This window comes from Aotus nancymaae, unplaced genomic scaffold, assembly GCF_030222135.1.
Source record: "Aotus nancymaae isolate 86718 unplaced genomic scaffold, 86718_ANA_hifiasm-v0.15.2.pri h1tg000006l, whole genome shotgun sequence".
NCBI classification, from domain to species: Eukaryota; Metazoa; Chordata; class Mammalia; order Primates; family Aotidae; genus Aotus; species Aotus nancymaae.
Window position 1 is genome coordinate 30840678 of NW_026988417.1, and position 16258 is coordinate 30856935.

Below are 16258 nucleotides of genomic sequence, written 5' to 3' on the forward strand. Positions count from 1 at the left end.
TCCTGTCATTCTAATTAATTAGATAGCATTATTTGTTGTCCCCAATGAACCTAAATGAGCTCAATGCCAGGATAATAGCTTCATTCTTATCAAAGGTTTGTTTTCATATTATTCGCTTGGATTGAAGCAAAAAAATTCAAATATTCCAAGATTAGCCCCAGTTTATGAGGACTATGATTAATATATGAAACCTACATATTTAACCTAAGTACTACCAGCAGCCTATTACTGCATGCCATTCTTGTTCTAAAATTACTGATTAAAAGAAATGCTATCTAAATTATTAGTGTGCAAACTATAAATAAAATATATGAAATTTTTGCCTTAATTATTGGGACACAAATGAACATAAGATTAAATATCAAATGAAAATCAGAAAACAAATTAGAAGACAAAGTGATTCGAAATATTTAATCTTAATCTGAAGGACATCCTGTGAGATTTTAAAGTGAAAGAGACATGCTAAGTAAAATAATAATGACAATAGGTAATTAAGCAAAAGTGCAAAATGCTAATTTCACTGTATGATTCCAGCAAGTATCATACATTTATAATAGTGTGATACTTATAAATATTTACCTATCATTACCATCCTTAAAAATATCTACTTACTCAAAACTTCTCACTAATTATATATTTATTTTCTTCCCAATAGCTGTGCTTTGATATTTTCTGCAAATTTATTTAAATTGTTTATTTAAATGTATTTCATTTTTATTTCAAAAGTCTAAACATATGTTTACCAACACAAACGCTTATTGTTGTATATAAAAATTTAAATGTTGATGGTAACAAGTGATGTAATCTCTAATAATAAATCAGATCTGTGTGTATTTGATGTGTCTTCTAAGCAGATATTTGTATAATCACATTGACATCTGGAAATAACTCGCAACTGTAATAGATCTTAAAAGTTGCCATGACACTCCTATTATTGCTTTGGAAAAGTCTTCCACCACTGTTATGTCATAATTAAGTATTAATTGATAGAAATATGTGCTTTATCTTTGATAGTACTTCAAGGCTGTCAGCAACCAGTGCATTCTCTTCAGCTCATTTATTTCAGTTGAAAACCTACTGATTTGCTAGCATCCACATAAATTGTGCTCATGAAATATTCCTCCATTTACATAATTGTAATTAAACATTCCCTTCCATAAAATGTTCAAGCTAAGTTTCACATTTTCCTTGTTTTTATATGTCAGTGTCTGTAATATGTACTAAACCACAGGTTGACAAGCTTTTTCTGTAAGGGGTCAAATAGTAAACGTATTAGGCTTTGAAGTCTATTCAGTCTCTGACACAACTATTCACCTCTGTCACTGAGGTGTTTGCAAACAGCCATAGGAAATGCGTATGTAATGGATGCATTGCAATAAGAATTAATTTACTGAAATAGGTAGCATGTTTGATTTGGCCCACTGACTATAGTTGGCCCATTCTCACGTTAGACTAGAGGCTTCTTTAGGAAACAGACAATACCTTATTCATTTTCTTTACCACACAGTGTCTGCCACAGAAATTTGCACATTTTAGGGCCTTCAAAATTCATTGAATTACTGGGAGATACGTTACTGTAGTATAATATACTGTACAGTCAATTGTATAAGTTATGGGGAGTACATAAAGTTAAAAGAAAAAAAGGAAATGATTCAGAGAAAACAGGAGTAAAATAAAAATCATCTATGTTGTCATTTTAAACTATTTTCCTTAATTAGAAATTATATTACAAGAAAAAATGAATCAATAATAATTTTTGATTTATTTCACTTTGTTGGTGAGAATTCAAAGTCCTTTTCCATGAGGAGCACATAATAGAACTAGGTAGAAAGACAGCATTCCGAATGCCTTAAGAAAGTGGTGAGCACAGATCCATTGTTACACAGCAACACGTGAAATACTTCCAAAAATAATTGACATGCACTTCAGATATGACAAATGAGAAGAGTTTTTGAAGGTTCAAAACTATGAAATATTGAAGTAATTGCTGCTTTGAACCTTGCTCTCTAAATTCATTTAAAAAATGAAGTATAGGTACAGACTGAAAATAGAGGAAGTCCTTTCATTTTCCCATAATATCGCTGGTAGGTATGCCATAAAGACAATTGTATTTCCTCAGACCTGGATTCCAGAGTTAAACTTGTGACCAAGATTTCTGCTTTAAATAACTCAAAAATGTGACTTTCTATAATGCAAACAAACTTACAACTGCAAAGTGCTTATTTATTCACAGTGGTGCACCAAATTCCGTAAAATGTGAACATATAGTTCTAAAAATTTCAGTGATGCACATCATGAGCTTGAGGAAATGGAAAAGCGAATAAATGGAGATATTGGAGGGACAGAAAAAAATATTGATCTGGAAGTTATATGTGAGGTCAGGGCTAAAAATACTGATTTGGGAGTCATGGACAAAGAGATCTCTTGGAGAAGGAGTTTTGACTTTCCTGCAATTGGAATGATGGAGTAGAAAATCCACTGTAAAAACATTTAAAAATATGAGGCCCACATTTGTGGTTGGTTGGTTGACTCTACAGACTTATTTCCCTGTCTTTAAACTAAGAGAGATGTCTTAGACGTCTAGAGGACCTTCAGGTACTTTTCAGCTGTAAAATTACCATTTATGCATGAGGCCTCCTTCAATTTAAATGAATACATATGTCACATTAAATGTCATAATTGAGCTTATATTCATATTTCTACCACAATAAACCATAGCAGAATATTTAATTAGGGCTTATTGTGTTTTCTCGTTTAGAATTCATATGGGCTTCATGAGGTTTCAAATCCCTTAAGAAAGATGTTCAACCAGTTACATTTATTTTGGTTTCTTCATTTATGTTTTCTATAAGCAAACTTGCTTTAAGACATCTTTCTATTTGGGATGCTTCTGTTTGAAATTTTTGCAATAATTACAGTATGAACGTTGCTATTAATGGGGATACTGCTAGTTTTCCTACTGGAAAGCAGATTTGCTCATGATTCATTATTGATTACACCATTTTTTTATTGTGTTTTAGGTTTTGGGGTACATGTGAAGAACATGCAAAATTGTTGCATAGGTACACACGTGGCAGTGTGATTTGCTGCCTTCCTCCCCTTCACCTATATCTGGCATTTCTCACAAGAAATTGGAATGTAATATGATTTTCATACAAATCTACCTATATTTGCATAATATTAAGAACAATTTTAATCTAGTTCCTATCCTTAAGTATATTTCAACTTAATCTTTCCTTAGTTCTTACAGAGTGGTTAAGCTCTTGTACTATAGTTGATATTAACTGCCTAGTCAGAATCTGTATACAAGTAAAAATAAAAAGGAAATATGTAGAACACATGCCATAGCAAAATTATTAATTAGACAAGTCATTCCTCACTAATTTGTTTGAAAATAAATTTAACCAGATTTTGCCAAAATAAAGACGTCTCAAACTCTGATGGTAATTAGGTAAGTTTCATAATTTTCTTAAAATTAAAGAACAAATATAGACAGATGATGTGGAAAGAAATTTGGAAAGCCCTAAATTAGAAGACAAAGGTAAATTTAGATCATTCCCTAAGGGTAGCACAGATATTTCTGGAATGACTGGCAGACAGAATGAGATCTTCTACAGTGCTGGTGCCAAGGATGAGATAGTTAAGTTCTTACCATAGGATTAAACAGATTAAATATGGATTAAGGCAGAGTCAGAAATGTCAAAAAAAAAAAATTGATACCTGGCTTCAAAATACTTAAAAAAATTTACTAAAATAATTATGTTATACTACTCTTGACTATCTTTGAAACCAATTGTGAATTAATTCACACTGACAATAAAACAATCCGAACTGATTTCTGTACTTTTAGAGCCTTTCATCAGGATCAGCATGGAGAAATACAAAGTGCATACCATTCCCTCATATAAAAGCAGTAAACATAGGGATGTATTAGTTTTCTATTGCTGCATAACAAGTGTCCACAAACTAAACAACAGCCATGTATTAGTTCACAATTCTAGAGGTCAGAAGTCTGGCATGACATGACTTAGTTCTCTGCTCAGGGTTATTACAGCTTGAAATCAAGACGGTTCAGTCTGAGTTTTTGTCTGCAAGCTCTGGGGAAAAAGCTGTTTCTAGGTTCTTTCCTGTGGCTAGCAGAAGTCAGTTCTCTGCCATTGCAGTTCCTTTGGTCTCCCCTTTCCCTCACTGATGTTGGATGAAGACTGCTCTTCATCCAGCTGCTAGAGCCTGTCTTTCTCTATTGTCAATTCAGAACAAGGATGTCTGATTTTTTTCCAGGCAGAACACAGTTCATCTCTGTGAGTTTCATTCTGTGACAACCTAGTGAAGAATCTCTGCTTCTAACGGATTCACGTGATTAAAAAAGGCCAACCCAGGCTGGCCATGGTGGCTCATACCTGTAATCCCAGCACTTTGGGAGGCAGAGACAGGTGGATCACGAGGTCAGGAGTTCTAGACCAGCCTGGCCAATGTGGTGAAACCCCCTCTCTACTAAAAATACAGAAATTAGCTGGGTGTGGTGATAAGTGCCTGTAGTCCCTGCTACTCAGGAGGCAGAAGCAGAAGAATCACTTGAACCTGAAATGCAGAGGTTGCAGTGAACCAAGATGGTGCCACTGCACTCCAGGCTGGGCAACAGAGTGAGATTCTGTCTCAAAAAAAAAAAAAGAAAGAAAGAAAGAAAAGAAAAGGTCCACCAAATTGTCTTCCTATTTGAGGTCAACTGTGCCATATAACATAACCTAATCAAAGTAGTAATATTTATGAAATTCACAGTTCCAAAGATTATACAGGGTGCCATTGTAGAATTCTGCTTATCACTGGACTCTGGAATCTAAGGACCTGTCTTTACACCCGGGCTCTGCTAATTTGTAGTTGTGCGATCTTGAGAATTCTCATGATTTATTCCTTCCTCAGACTTCTTTGTAAAATTAGCATAATACTATTGTGAGACGTTTAAACTGATATTAACTCCAGAAATCATGTTAGTTAGCTATTATCATTAAGTTACAAGACTATATAGACAAGTATGGGGAGAAGAAATGGTATGAACAAATAGTTCATAGTGAGCCCGCATCTTGAAATGAAGATGAAATGAGAGCCATCTGTTTGCCCTTCTCTCCAGGAATTTCAGTTCCTATGATGCTCCCATGATGAAAATATCTTGCAATGCTAAAGTTCTAGAATTTAAAATATGAGTTTTGGGTACAGTTTCACCACTAAATAGGACCAAGGCAACTCCTTCATCTGCTATACCTGGGAAAACAATGATCTTAAATAGTACTGGGATAAACTGGTTACTAGACTTATTGAGAAAGAGTCACCAAAGGTCCAAAAATCCATAAGAAGGAATTTTCAAGGGTTACAGTACATTTATCTGAAATTTAATTTATGCACTGAATTTATGTAATCACCCCTGAATGAGATATGACTTCACTTGTAAATTCAAATTGATCCAACTACAGAAGCCAAAATTAAACAATTTTACAGCACTGTTATTTTGACTATATAAAATGCATTTTCATAAAATGACTACTGCAGTTTTTATTTATCTTTCCTCTCTTTCAGAATCATCTATGAACAATTTTATAGAAGTAGTTGCTGGCCTGACTAAAATATGTACATGTTTTGGTATCTTAATATCAGCTACCTTCATGCAAAACAGTCTCCCCTCTGCACTGAAGTTCTGCCTTATTCTGTGACACATGCCCCCTACCGTGGTTAGGACTTGAGGGTATTTAAAGAGCCTGAGATTTACAATCAGAAATGCCATGGATTTGAAGGCTGTTGCATTGAAGTTCGACGTCCATGTTTTACTCCCGGCATTAGAGCCTGACTTGATTAGCAGGTCAACCATTCTAAGAGCTGGGAACTTGCTGCCTTTGAGAATCAACTTTGATGTTGATTCTTGAAATCTGTGGGTTTATTGATAAAAACTTGAATAAGAAATAATAACTACATTTGGAGCTCCTACTGCTAAACTCTGTTCATCTATTAGGGTGCCTCTTTTTTATCTACACTCAGTTTAAATTTTTCAGAGTGCTGGTTTCTCAGGATTAGATTTTGTCTAAGCTGCTTTAGCCGAATGCCTTTCCCTATCCCAGCTGATGATTCTCTTTCTTCTGTCAGCCCTGGATAGATTCTGTAGTCCCACTGTTCTCTACCAGGTCTTGTCTATCTTTGGAGACGTGTTAATAAATGTGGCCTAACTGCACTGTATTAAATTGTAGAGAAGCAATACCAGGATAAGAATAGATAAAACTGTGCCCTGCATTACTCCAATCCAAGGGTGAATACTAAGATCTATTTTTGTTTGTTTGTTGGGAAGTTGTTAACATTTTCAATATAATCAATGAAAGCCTGTCATTGAAGGCTGTTAAAATGGACTAGAACACTTCACAGATTACATTTTCAATACTGTTGTGTTTTTTCCTTAACAGTTATGCCTAAAGCCAGCATCAGCCATTTGGCTGACGGTTTATATTAAAATCAAGAGAATCTCTGTTTAGGCATAGGGATTTTTGCCTTTATTTATTGAGATATTATTCATAGACCACCTGTGGTAATAAATACCTAGAATTTTTTTATTTATTAAGCTGATTTATTTTATTTGTTTATTTAATGCAAATTGTCTGATCCCATTACATTTATGCTGAATCAATATTTGGATTCAGCTAGCTCGCCAGGTGATTTCTTTATCTACTGACTATAACAATGCTGGCAAAAATTCAACAGCCTTATAATAAAATATAAAATTCTAACATACACTTCTGTCAGATTCCAACTCTATTCATTTGCTACTCTATGTTACAGAAAAAAGATAATATGCAAATTATAGTAATTAAATGAATTCTGAATGTTTAAGACATTCTGCTTATTCTTGTGGGTTTTTTCTAATATCAGTTATACAAAATAGGAGATTATTATATAGATGCTGTGAAAGGAAATGTAAACATTTATACATGGCTTGGGTCATGGCATAAAACTTTCTGGATCAACAAAGTTCAACGACTCATATCCACTGAAAAATGACTGACATCATCCTTCACTCTCAAACTGATTTTCTTCATGTTAATTTTGAAATCATGCAGTAATATATGTCCCAGTGCTTAGACAAGGGATGACTCTGTTTAGGAGAATTAAGTCTCTCTACCTATAAGCAGAACTGTGAGGTGAGGGTAGTGTTTTATTGAATGATTCAGAAAGATAGGATAGGAATGTACAGAATCATTATAAGTTAGTTTGCAGAAAGGCATACAAATATATACACAGAAACAACTGGGTAACTTGAGCAGTTACATAAATCATGCTGATCTAACAAGCTTCAAACAAGTGGAAGTCAGGCCCTTGTCTTGTCTCTAAAGACATTCTTTGCCTTTTAGTTGAGCCCCTTTCTTTCCAGGCAGAGTTGACCTCAGACTTCTCTCTAACATTAATCTCCAATAGCTAGGTAACAAAGGTAAATTCAGTGAAGGCATTACTGCCATCCTGGGAAATTGGAGGGTGAGCTACAATGCCTATGCAGCAAAGCCGAGTAAACCAGAAATAAGAAAGATAAACAATCAGTGGACACATTCTTCTCCCACAAACGCATTCTCATCAAATTGCTACAGCTACGGGGTCCCAAAGGATGAACTGGCAAGAAAAACACAAATGAAAAAATAAAACCTATTCACAATTTCACTGTTTGTTGAGACACAGTAATTACAGAACTATCAGGCCCAATTACAAAGCACACAGAGTCAATTGGCATTAAGTATTTAGAAAGCCAAGCAGAGAAGCTATTTGACCAGCGTGCTTCCATTCATTGCAACCCAGCTCAGGGGCCTCTTGCTCCTGGTTTGTAAGTCAGACAACTACATTGTATAATTGCATTGCTTGTTCACTCTGCCCTTAAACATTTACCATAGAGAATTAATTTCTCCATGAGATCTTCTCTTGCAACTTAGAAAATGCTGATTACTTGCTCCATTCCCATTGCAGGAATTTCCTTCCTTTTCATAAATTCTCTTCTCTCCTTCTCTTAACATTTTGATTTATGCAATGCACATGTCAACCTAATATTTCACAAAGCTTGTGCATCAACATCTTTTGCAAAATGTATATTCTATACATATTTTGAAATCTTGTGTACATTTAGAAGTCAAGTAATATTAGAAGGTTAATTTCAAAACTCCAACTCCATCTCCATTTCTAAAATACGTACAAACATAGGCCATGATCCCAGAGATGTATTGCACAGGATGTCAGATTTTTCAGGTTCCACCTATGCTGGAGTCTAAGCTCTAAGTAACTTGGCAATGAATAAAAAATTTAATAAAATATTGCTTGTAGTAATTTTATTTCCAACAGAATAAGAATGGCAATTGACGCCTGGGACTGTGATAAATAGATGTTAGAAAAATGTGATTCTTTGATTCCTGTAAGTTTTTTTTTGTAGTCTTGGGCAGTATGATCCTTCACTCAGATGAACACACAGGAGGTAAATTAAGAGACTTTCCATAAATTCTCAGAAAGGAAATGCAACAGGTGTTAAACCTGTTTCTTTGTACGTATCACTTATCAAAATTTTAATCCTTTTATTAAAATCAGTTTAGTTTTTATTTATGAAATATGTCCATTTTCCAGAAAACTGGAGTAGAACAATAAATATACATTTAGGTACCCAACATCAATATTTTTAAAATTAACATATAGCTCTACTGGTTTCATTTTTAAAATAGCATTTTAATTATGCATTTAATATTGCCACACCTATCCCACCTTCATGGTCTCATTTATTTTTCTTTTTGCCTAAATGTCACTATTGTTCTGGTAACTATGTATCCTTCTCATGTATGTTTTAAAAAGTAAATGTGTGCATCCATAAATACTAGTACTTCTCAGTGTTTCAAAAATTCATATCAATTATAATATAATTATCACTTTCAATTTACCTTTTTAAATGTATCCAACTTTTGAATGTAGATTTCATTCCGCCATGTTGACTGTCTTATCCTTACTGGTATAAATATCACAATTTATCTATTTCTTATTTTGTGAACATTTCATTTAGGTTTTGCTTTTATAGAAAATATTTCATGCACTACATTATCTAGATTTTGATAGACTTATCTTGATATTAAGTAGGTTCTGTTCTTCCTCTTTGTTTCTTCTCCCTAAGCATGTTCTCCACTGTTTTGAGTCATTTTTACAATTCTATACCATATTTTTTGTTTTCATATTTAGGACACATCACTGACTAGATCTCAATTAAAATAACTTTGAATTTTACATTTATTATATAATTAATTAGGGAGACATTTATTTATCATTAATAAACACAATAAATTATCAACATTAACTCATCTTCTTTAAAACCAGAAATATAAAATATATTTTATTGATATTTTTTGGTTTTGACATATTTTTATTTTTAATAGACATTGCTGGCCAGTGTGGTGGCTCAAGCCTGTAATCCCAGCACTTTGGGAGGAGGAGGCAGGCAGATCACCAGGTCAAAAGATCAAGACCATCCTGGCTAACATGGTGAAACCCCATTTCTACTAAAATTACAAAAAAATTAGCCAGGTGTGGTGGCACTTGCCTGTAGTCCCAGCTACTCAGGAAGCTAAGACATGAGAATCACTTAAACCCAGGAGGTGAAGGTTGCAGTAAGCTGAGATTGCCCCACTGTACTCCAGCCTGGGCGACAGAGAGAAACTCCATATCAAAAAAAAAAAAAAAGACATTGCTAAGTAAAGTTTGCTAATAATTTAATAATTTTGCATGATATGTTCATAGGACAAATTGGCTTATAAATTTTTTCTTAAACAGTTCTTGTCCCATTTTGGTATAAAAGTGTTGGTAGTATCATAAAATGATTTCATGTGTTTATAATAGAGGACTCATCATTTTCTTGAAGGTTTGATCAATGTTGTCATTAATATAACCGGAAACACTATGTTTGTGTGAGGAGATTTCTACTATTTCTGCTATTCAAATGAGTATTGATGAGTTAGATTTAATATTTCTTCTTGAGCCAAAATTACTACCTTATTTTTGTTTAAAAAAAGTTTCATTTAAGCTTTAAATTTGCCATGCAGTTTTTTCATACTGTTGTTTTATGATATTTAAAGATTATGTTTTATCTTGCACTATTTGCATTTTGTCTTTTCTTTTCTTTCTTTCTTTTTTTTTTTTTTTTTTTTTTTTTGAGATAGAGTCTTGCTCTGTAGCCAGGCTGTAGTGCAGTGGCGCAATCTCAGCTCACGGCAAACTCTGCCTCCCGGGTTCAAGCAATTCTTCCGCTTTGGCCTCCCGAGTAGCTGGGACTGCAGGCGCATGCCACCAAGCCTGCCTAATTTTTGTATTTTTAGTAGAGATGGGGTTTCACCATGGCCAGGATAGTCTTGATCTCTTGACCTCATGATCCGCCCGCCTCGGCCTCCCAAAGTGCTGAGATTACAGGCGTGAGCCACCGCGCCCAGCTGTATTTTGTCTTTTCTAATAATGCATGTATGTGTGCATTTGTGTTCTCAGTTTTGTTTGTAGTGTTTGTCAGACATTTGTTCATTTTATTCATCTTTTTCAGAATGAGATATTCATTAAATACATAACTTTTATTAAATTCATTCTTATTTTTATAGATCACTTTCTTTTACTTTACATTCTAGTCTCTAGTTCTAGTTTACATTTCTGGTAGCTTTCAAAAATAATATAAATAATATATGTGTATATAATTTTGTTTAAGAAGTCCTTTGGGTATACCTTATAATTTTTAATAACTAGCATTTGTTATTCATCTCAAAATTTAGAAATTTATTTATAATTGTGTTATAATATTATTTCTCATTCATGAGTTAGGTAGATGTTAGTTTATTTCTGAGTGGAGTTTCTTATTTCTTGAAGGAGTAAGACATTTTAAAATCAAATTTACTGAACTATTGTCATAGAATGTGGCATATTTGATACTGATTATTTGGAATATATTTTCTACTTCCTTCAAGGATTATTATGGTATTATTTTTTGCAAAGGTTTTATATATTTTTGAAAAGAATATGCACTAATTTGGGGAATAATGCTGCTCTTTATGTCTGTTACATCACTTTTAATGCTAGCATTATGAATGTATCTTGTATCTTTTAAGTTGCCTGGTCTTTCTGTTTCAGAGAAAAGCATATCAGAAGATTTATTCACTCTGTCGTTCTTCAACTCATTTAGTTACTATTCACTGAGCAACCTCAATGTGTCATCGGGAGGATATTGGTAGGAAATCTATCCTTTCAATTGCTCATGCCCCAGAAGCTTGAAATCTTTTGTAGTACACATGTAAAATCTATCAGAAAATGTCATAGTTCTTACGATGACCTACCAAGGCTATACCTGTCTGGAATGCAGGACTATTGCAGAGTTTTGAGTAGACAAAAACAACAGACTGATTTTAATTTGAAAAGATCAGGCTCAGCTTTTATGGAAACCATTTAGAAGGCTGTTGCAGTAAATCAGATGAGAGATGATGGTGGCTTGGTTCAGGTAATAGTAGGAGAATTTTGAGAAATGATTATATTCTCTATATATTTTCAAGTACTGATATTTCTAGTGTTTTAAGTTATGTTAGATATGTGCATCAACAGTATCTTCAATTTTTTCATGTCTAGACAACTGGAGGGGAGGTTTTGTCACAAATTATATTCTATAATTATGTATTTTAAAACATTTTCTCTTAATATAGCTGAATGTTTTATATATTTAGACTATTTTGTTAGATTTACTTTGGTTCAAGCTTAAAATACCTTTCCCTTGAATTATTTCCTTTAATCTAAAAAAACCACCCTCTTTATTTCTGTTTGCTCTTAGTTATTACTGCTTTCCCAGTTTGTCTAATATTTCTTCGGTCATTCTTACACCTTTTTGTTGGCTCATGAAATGCTGTAAAATTTAAAATGTACTGACTGTATGTACAAGACACAAAAATTAAAAACTGCAAATGATGTACATCTCTTTTCACTCCTAACTTCAACCACACACTTTCTTCTCCAGGGGTGGCCAGTGTCTTCAGTTTCTATCCATCCTACTATCCATCATGTGAGCTATAAAAGATTTCAAGCTTTTTGGGCATGAGCAATTAAAAGAATAGATTGCCAACCAAGGTCCTCCCTATGACACATTTAAGTTGCTCAGTTGAGGGGTTCAAGACTTCATGGAGGCAATAAATACAGATGGAAATGGCAGGTGAAAATAGCAAGAGGCTAGAATTAGAAGGGGAGTCTGAAGATGTACCCAAATTGCTGCAATCTCATGATAAAACTTGAAAAGATAAGGAGTTGATTCTTATGGATGAACAAAGAATGTGGTTTCTTGAGAAAGAATCTACTGCTGGTAAATTCACTATGAACATTGTGGATATGACAACAAAGGATTTTGAATATAACATGAAAACTTAATTGATAAAGCATTGGCAGTGTTTCAGAGGATTAATTCCAATTTTGGAAGATGTTTTAGTGGGTAAAATGCTATTAAACAACATCACATGCTATCGAGAAATCTTTCCTGAAAGGAAGCATTAAGAATGGAGCAAAGTGTATTGTTGTCTTATTTTAAGAAATTGCAGTGACCACCTCAACTTTCAGCAACCACCACGCTGATCAGTTAGCAGCCACCAACATCAAGGCAAGACCCTCTACCAGAAAAAAGATCATGACTCATTGAAATCTCAGATGACTATTAGCCCTTTTAAGCAACCAAGTATTTTTGAACTAAGATATGTACTTTTTTTTGGATATAATGGACTACACTATAGGGCAAACAGTATAGAATGAACATTTTATATGCAATGGAAACTTCCCAAATTCATCTGCTTCATTCTTGCCTTATTGTGACATTTGCTTTATTATGGTCTGAAACCGAACCCACGATATTTCTGGGGTTTGCTTGTACATATATTTTAGCTTCTATTGTATTTGGGATTATTTCTGTTTTGCATACTATTTTTTGCTTGTTTTCCTCTTCTCCATGACTTATATTCTATCAGCCATTGTGTCATCATCTTTTCCTCTGCTAGATAGGTATTATATTGTATAATTTTATTTAATGTATGCATTCCCTGTATTCATTGACTGCATTTTTCTAATTAACACACTAAATCAAAGGCTAAATTTATTAATTCCATGATCAAAGTCTGGTCTAATATTGAGAGAGATTTTCCCTAAAAGCCAATAGAGGTACTAAAAGTGTAGTAGGAGAAAGTTGTGTAGGAGAAAACCATATTTGTGATATTTCCTTCTGTCTTATCAAAACATTCTATTAACTAAGGCATAACTCAGATCTGTCTACAAAATTCCACTTTCATTCTGTACATTTTACCTTTATGCTGGTTGTACTTCAAAAACTGTGCATAGAAAATATTCACAGTATTTTTCATGTACAAAAATGTCACTTCATTTAAACTGTGTAAAAGACTTTGAAAAAGACTAAAAAGTATCTTTCCATTAAAAAACTGTAACTCAATCTGGGTACATTATTGTATGGAGTCTGTGCCTTTCATTGTCTTTGATTTATTTTACTACTAAGATGTTGAAAATTAATAGTAACGTAATTTATTCTCTTCCATAGAAATACAAATGAATTTGTTTGTTGGAGGTGCAATTGATAACCTCCCTTTTAAAAAAATCTTGTTTTGCATTTATTGACACATTTATTTGAGTTTCTTAATTGCCCAAAAATGTATCCGCTTTTTACCTTCTCTGATCCAGTTTTTACATTTTACTCTTTTTTCATTAATTAATGAGCTAGACAAATCTTTTCTCTAGATTTATTGAGTTATAACTGACAAATAAAAATTGTATATATTCAAAGTATGCAACATTATTATTTGATAGATGTGTACAATGTGAAAATGATTACCACAGTGGAATTAATTAACACCTCTATCACCACATATAGTAATTACGTGAGCATGTGTACGTGTGCCCATGCTAAGGACACTAATAATCTACTCTTCTAGCAAATTTCAAGAAATAATACAATTGTCACCATGCTGTACATTAGATCCTCCAACAATTCTTGTTATAACTGAAGGTTTATACTCTTTGGTTAACAGCTCCCAATTTCTCTCAACGCTCATCATCTAGCAACTGCTATTTTTTTACTCTCTGCTTCTATGAGTTTAATTTTAGATTATATATGTTCTTAAAATATCTCTCTTTTCATGTTTGCTTTTTTCACTTACCATGGTTTGTTTCTGTTGTCACAGATGCCAAGATTTACTTCTTTTTATAGCTGAATAATATTTTGTTGTGTGGTGTGTGTGCTTCTCATATTTGTTTATCCGCTTATCTGTCCAGAGAGACTTAGGTCGTTTCATTATTAGCTGTTGTGAATAATGCTGCAATAAACATATGGGTGTAGATATCTCCTGGAGATACTGAGTTTGTGTCCTTTGCATATATATCCAGAAGTGTGATTGCTAAAATGTTTGGCAGTTCTATGAGATAAATAAATCTTTGAAATGTGCTAAATTTATAGAGTTACACTTTTAACTTTAAAATTCGTCATTTAATAAATCATACTTAAAATAGAAAGCTGGGTATAAAATTCTTAAATTTTGTCTTTTTTTTTTTTTTGGTCTAAATTTGAAGGCATTCCTCTGTTATTTTTGATTAGACAGTGCAGTTAAAAATTGTTAGGAGGTTTATTTTTTACATACAGGTTTTGCCCTTTCTTTGGAAGCTTTCATTATTTCATCATTTTGTAACTTATAAGAAAATTTTATCATCTATATTCTATTCTCAGACAATGAATTCTTTAAATCTGAAATCTCAGTTTTCCCATCAGATCAGAGAAATATTATTTTAGCACTTTTTATTTCTTAGTTTGTTTTATTTTCTACATTCTCTCCATTATTTAACTTTTCTTTTATATTTTCTAATATGTCTTTTTCTTTCTGTTTTAATAGGTTTCTAGCAGACTTAGGGATATTAGATTATTTGTTCAAGCTCACACATGGTGAAAGTGACAGGATTGGAATTTAGAACCCAGAAGCTCATACCTTAACATAAAAATAAATAATTAGAATTTTTTTGTTGTTGTTCATCTGTTATCTTCTGGTACTTAGTGCTATAGACAGTCAAGAATCTAGAGATTAAAACCCTGAGAGAAATATAATTGCCACTCATGTACAATTGAGTCTCCACTTTAAGATTTTCTCATTTTATTTTATTCCAAAGAACGTGTTTTCCCTTTTCAGGAGAAACAATACTAACATGTTCTTTTGTAAGTCTCCCTATAATAGCTATAGCAGACCAGACACATTAAGCCTGAAATGCTTAAATAGTGAATTACCACCAAAGGGATTTTAAAATTCTGTCTCCTGCACAGAGGATTGCTGGTGCTTACAGAATTGAAACACCAAAATAAACACAAATTTAGACACTGAGTTCTTCAATTAGAAAGAAAGTACTAGAGACTCAGGCATGACTATAGCATTTCGGAGGAAATTAAGCATTTCTTAGGAATCAATACATGCTCTGTTATTAACTATTGTTTGAATACCTGTATAAACAAATCTAAAACAGGATCATTGAAGTGCTGAAGCATTAAGCCCATAAAAAAATCTAGGCCATAAGATTCAGAAAATAAAGAAAATTACATCATTTGATTTGAACTATTTTCTTAGCTATGGTAGTTATCACGAGATACTTTGTGAGAGGCAAATCAGTGTCTGAAATTAACACCTTGATATTTTGCATATACAAAAAGTACTTGAACTTAGGTTGACATAATTCCTCTTAGAAATGTCAGTCCAGTCATTCCTTTAGCAGTCTTTGAAAGCTCTGAATAGGAAAAAAAAAAATAGCCTTATTACTTACCGTTGTATCTACCTAACTAACCATCTACTTCAACCTGAGTGGGGGGGACTCCACATGATATTAAGTCAAGGTTCTGCTGCCCCAGGAGCAGATAAAAGCAGGAGAGTAGCGAAATGATCTTGGAGAATTCTCTTAAGCAACTTTGTCTTACCTTTCTTTTTGTGTAATAATTACACGGTCGCAGAGCAAATTCTAAATGTAACTAGATTCTTTTGATTATCGATTGGAAGAGGGCACTTGGTTTACCTTTCTACATGACGAGCAGTCACTTTTTGCACTGCAGAATGCATATCTCTAACATTGAGATTTTGGTGACACCAACTCAGAGAGTTATTTTTGCTAAAAATAAACGAATATAAAAGCAAATTGATCATACACACCATGAAGCATTTTGTAAATTCATGAT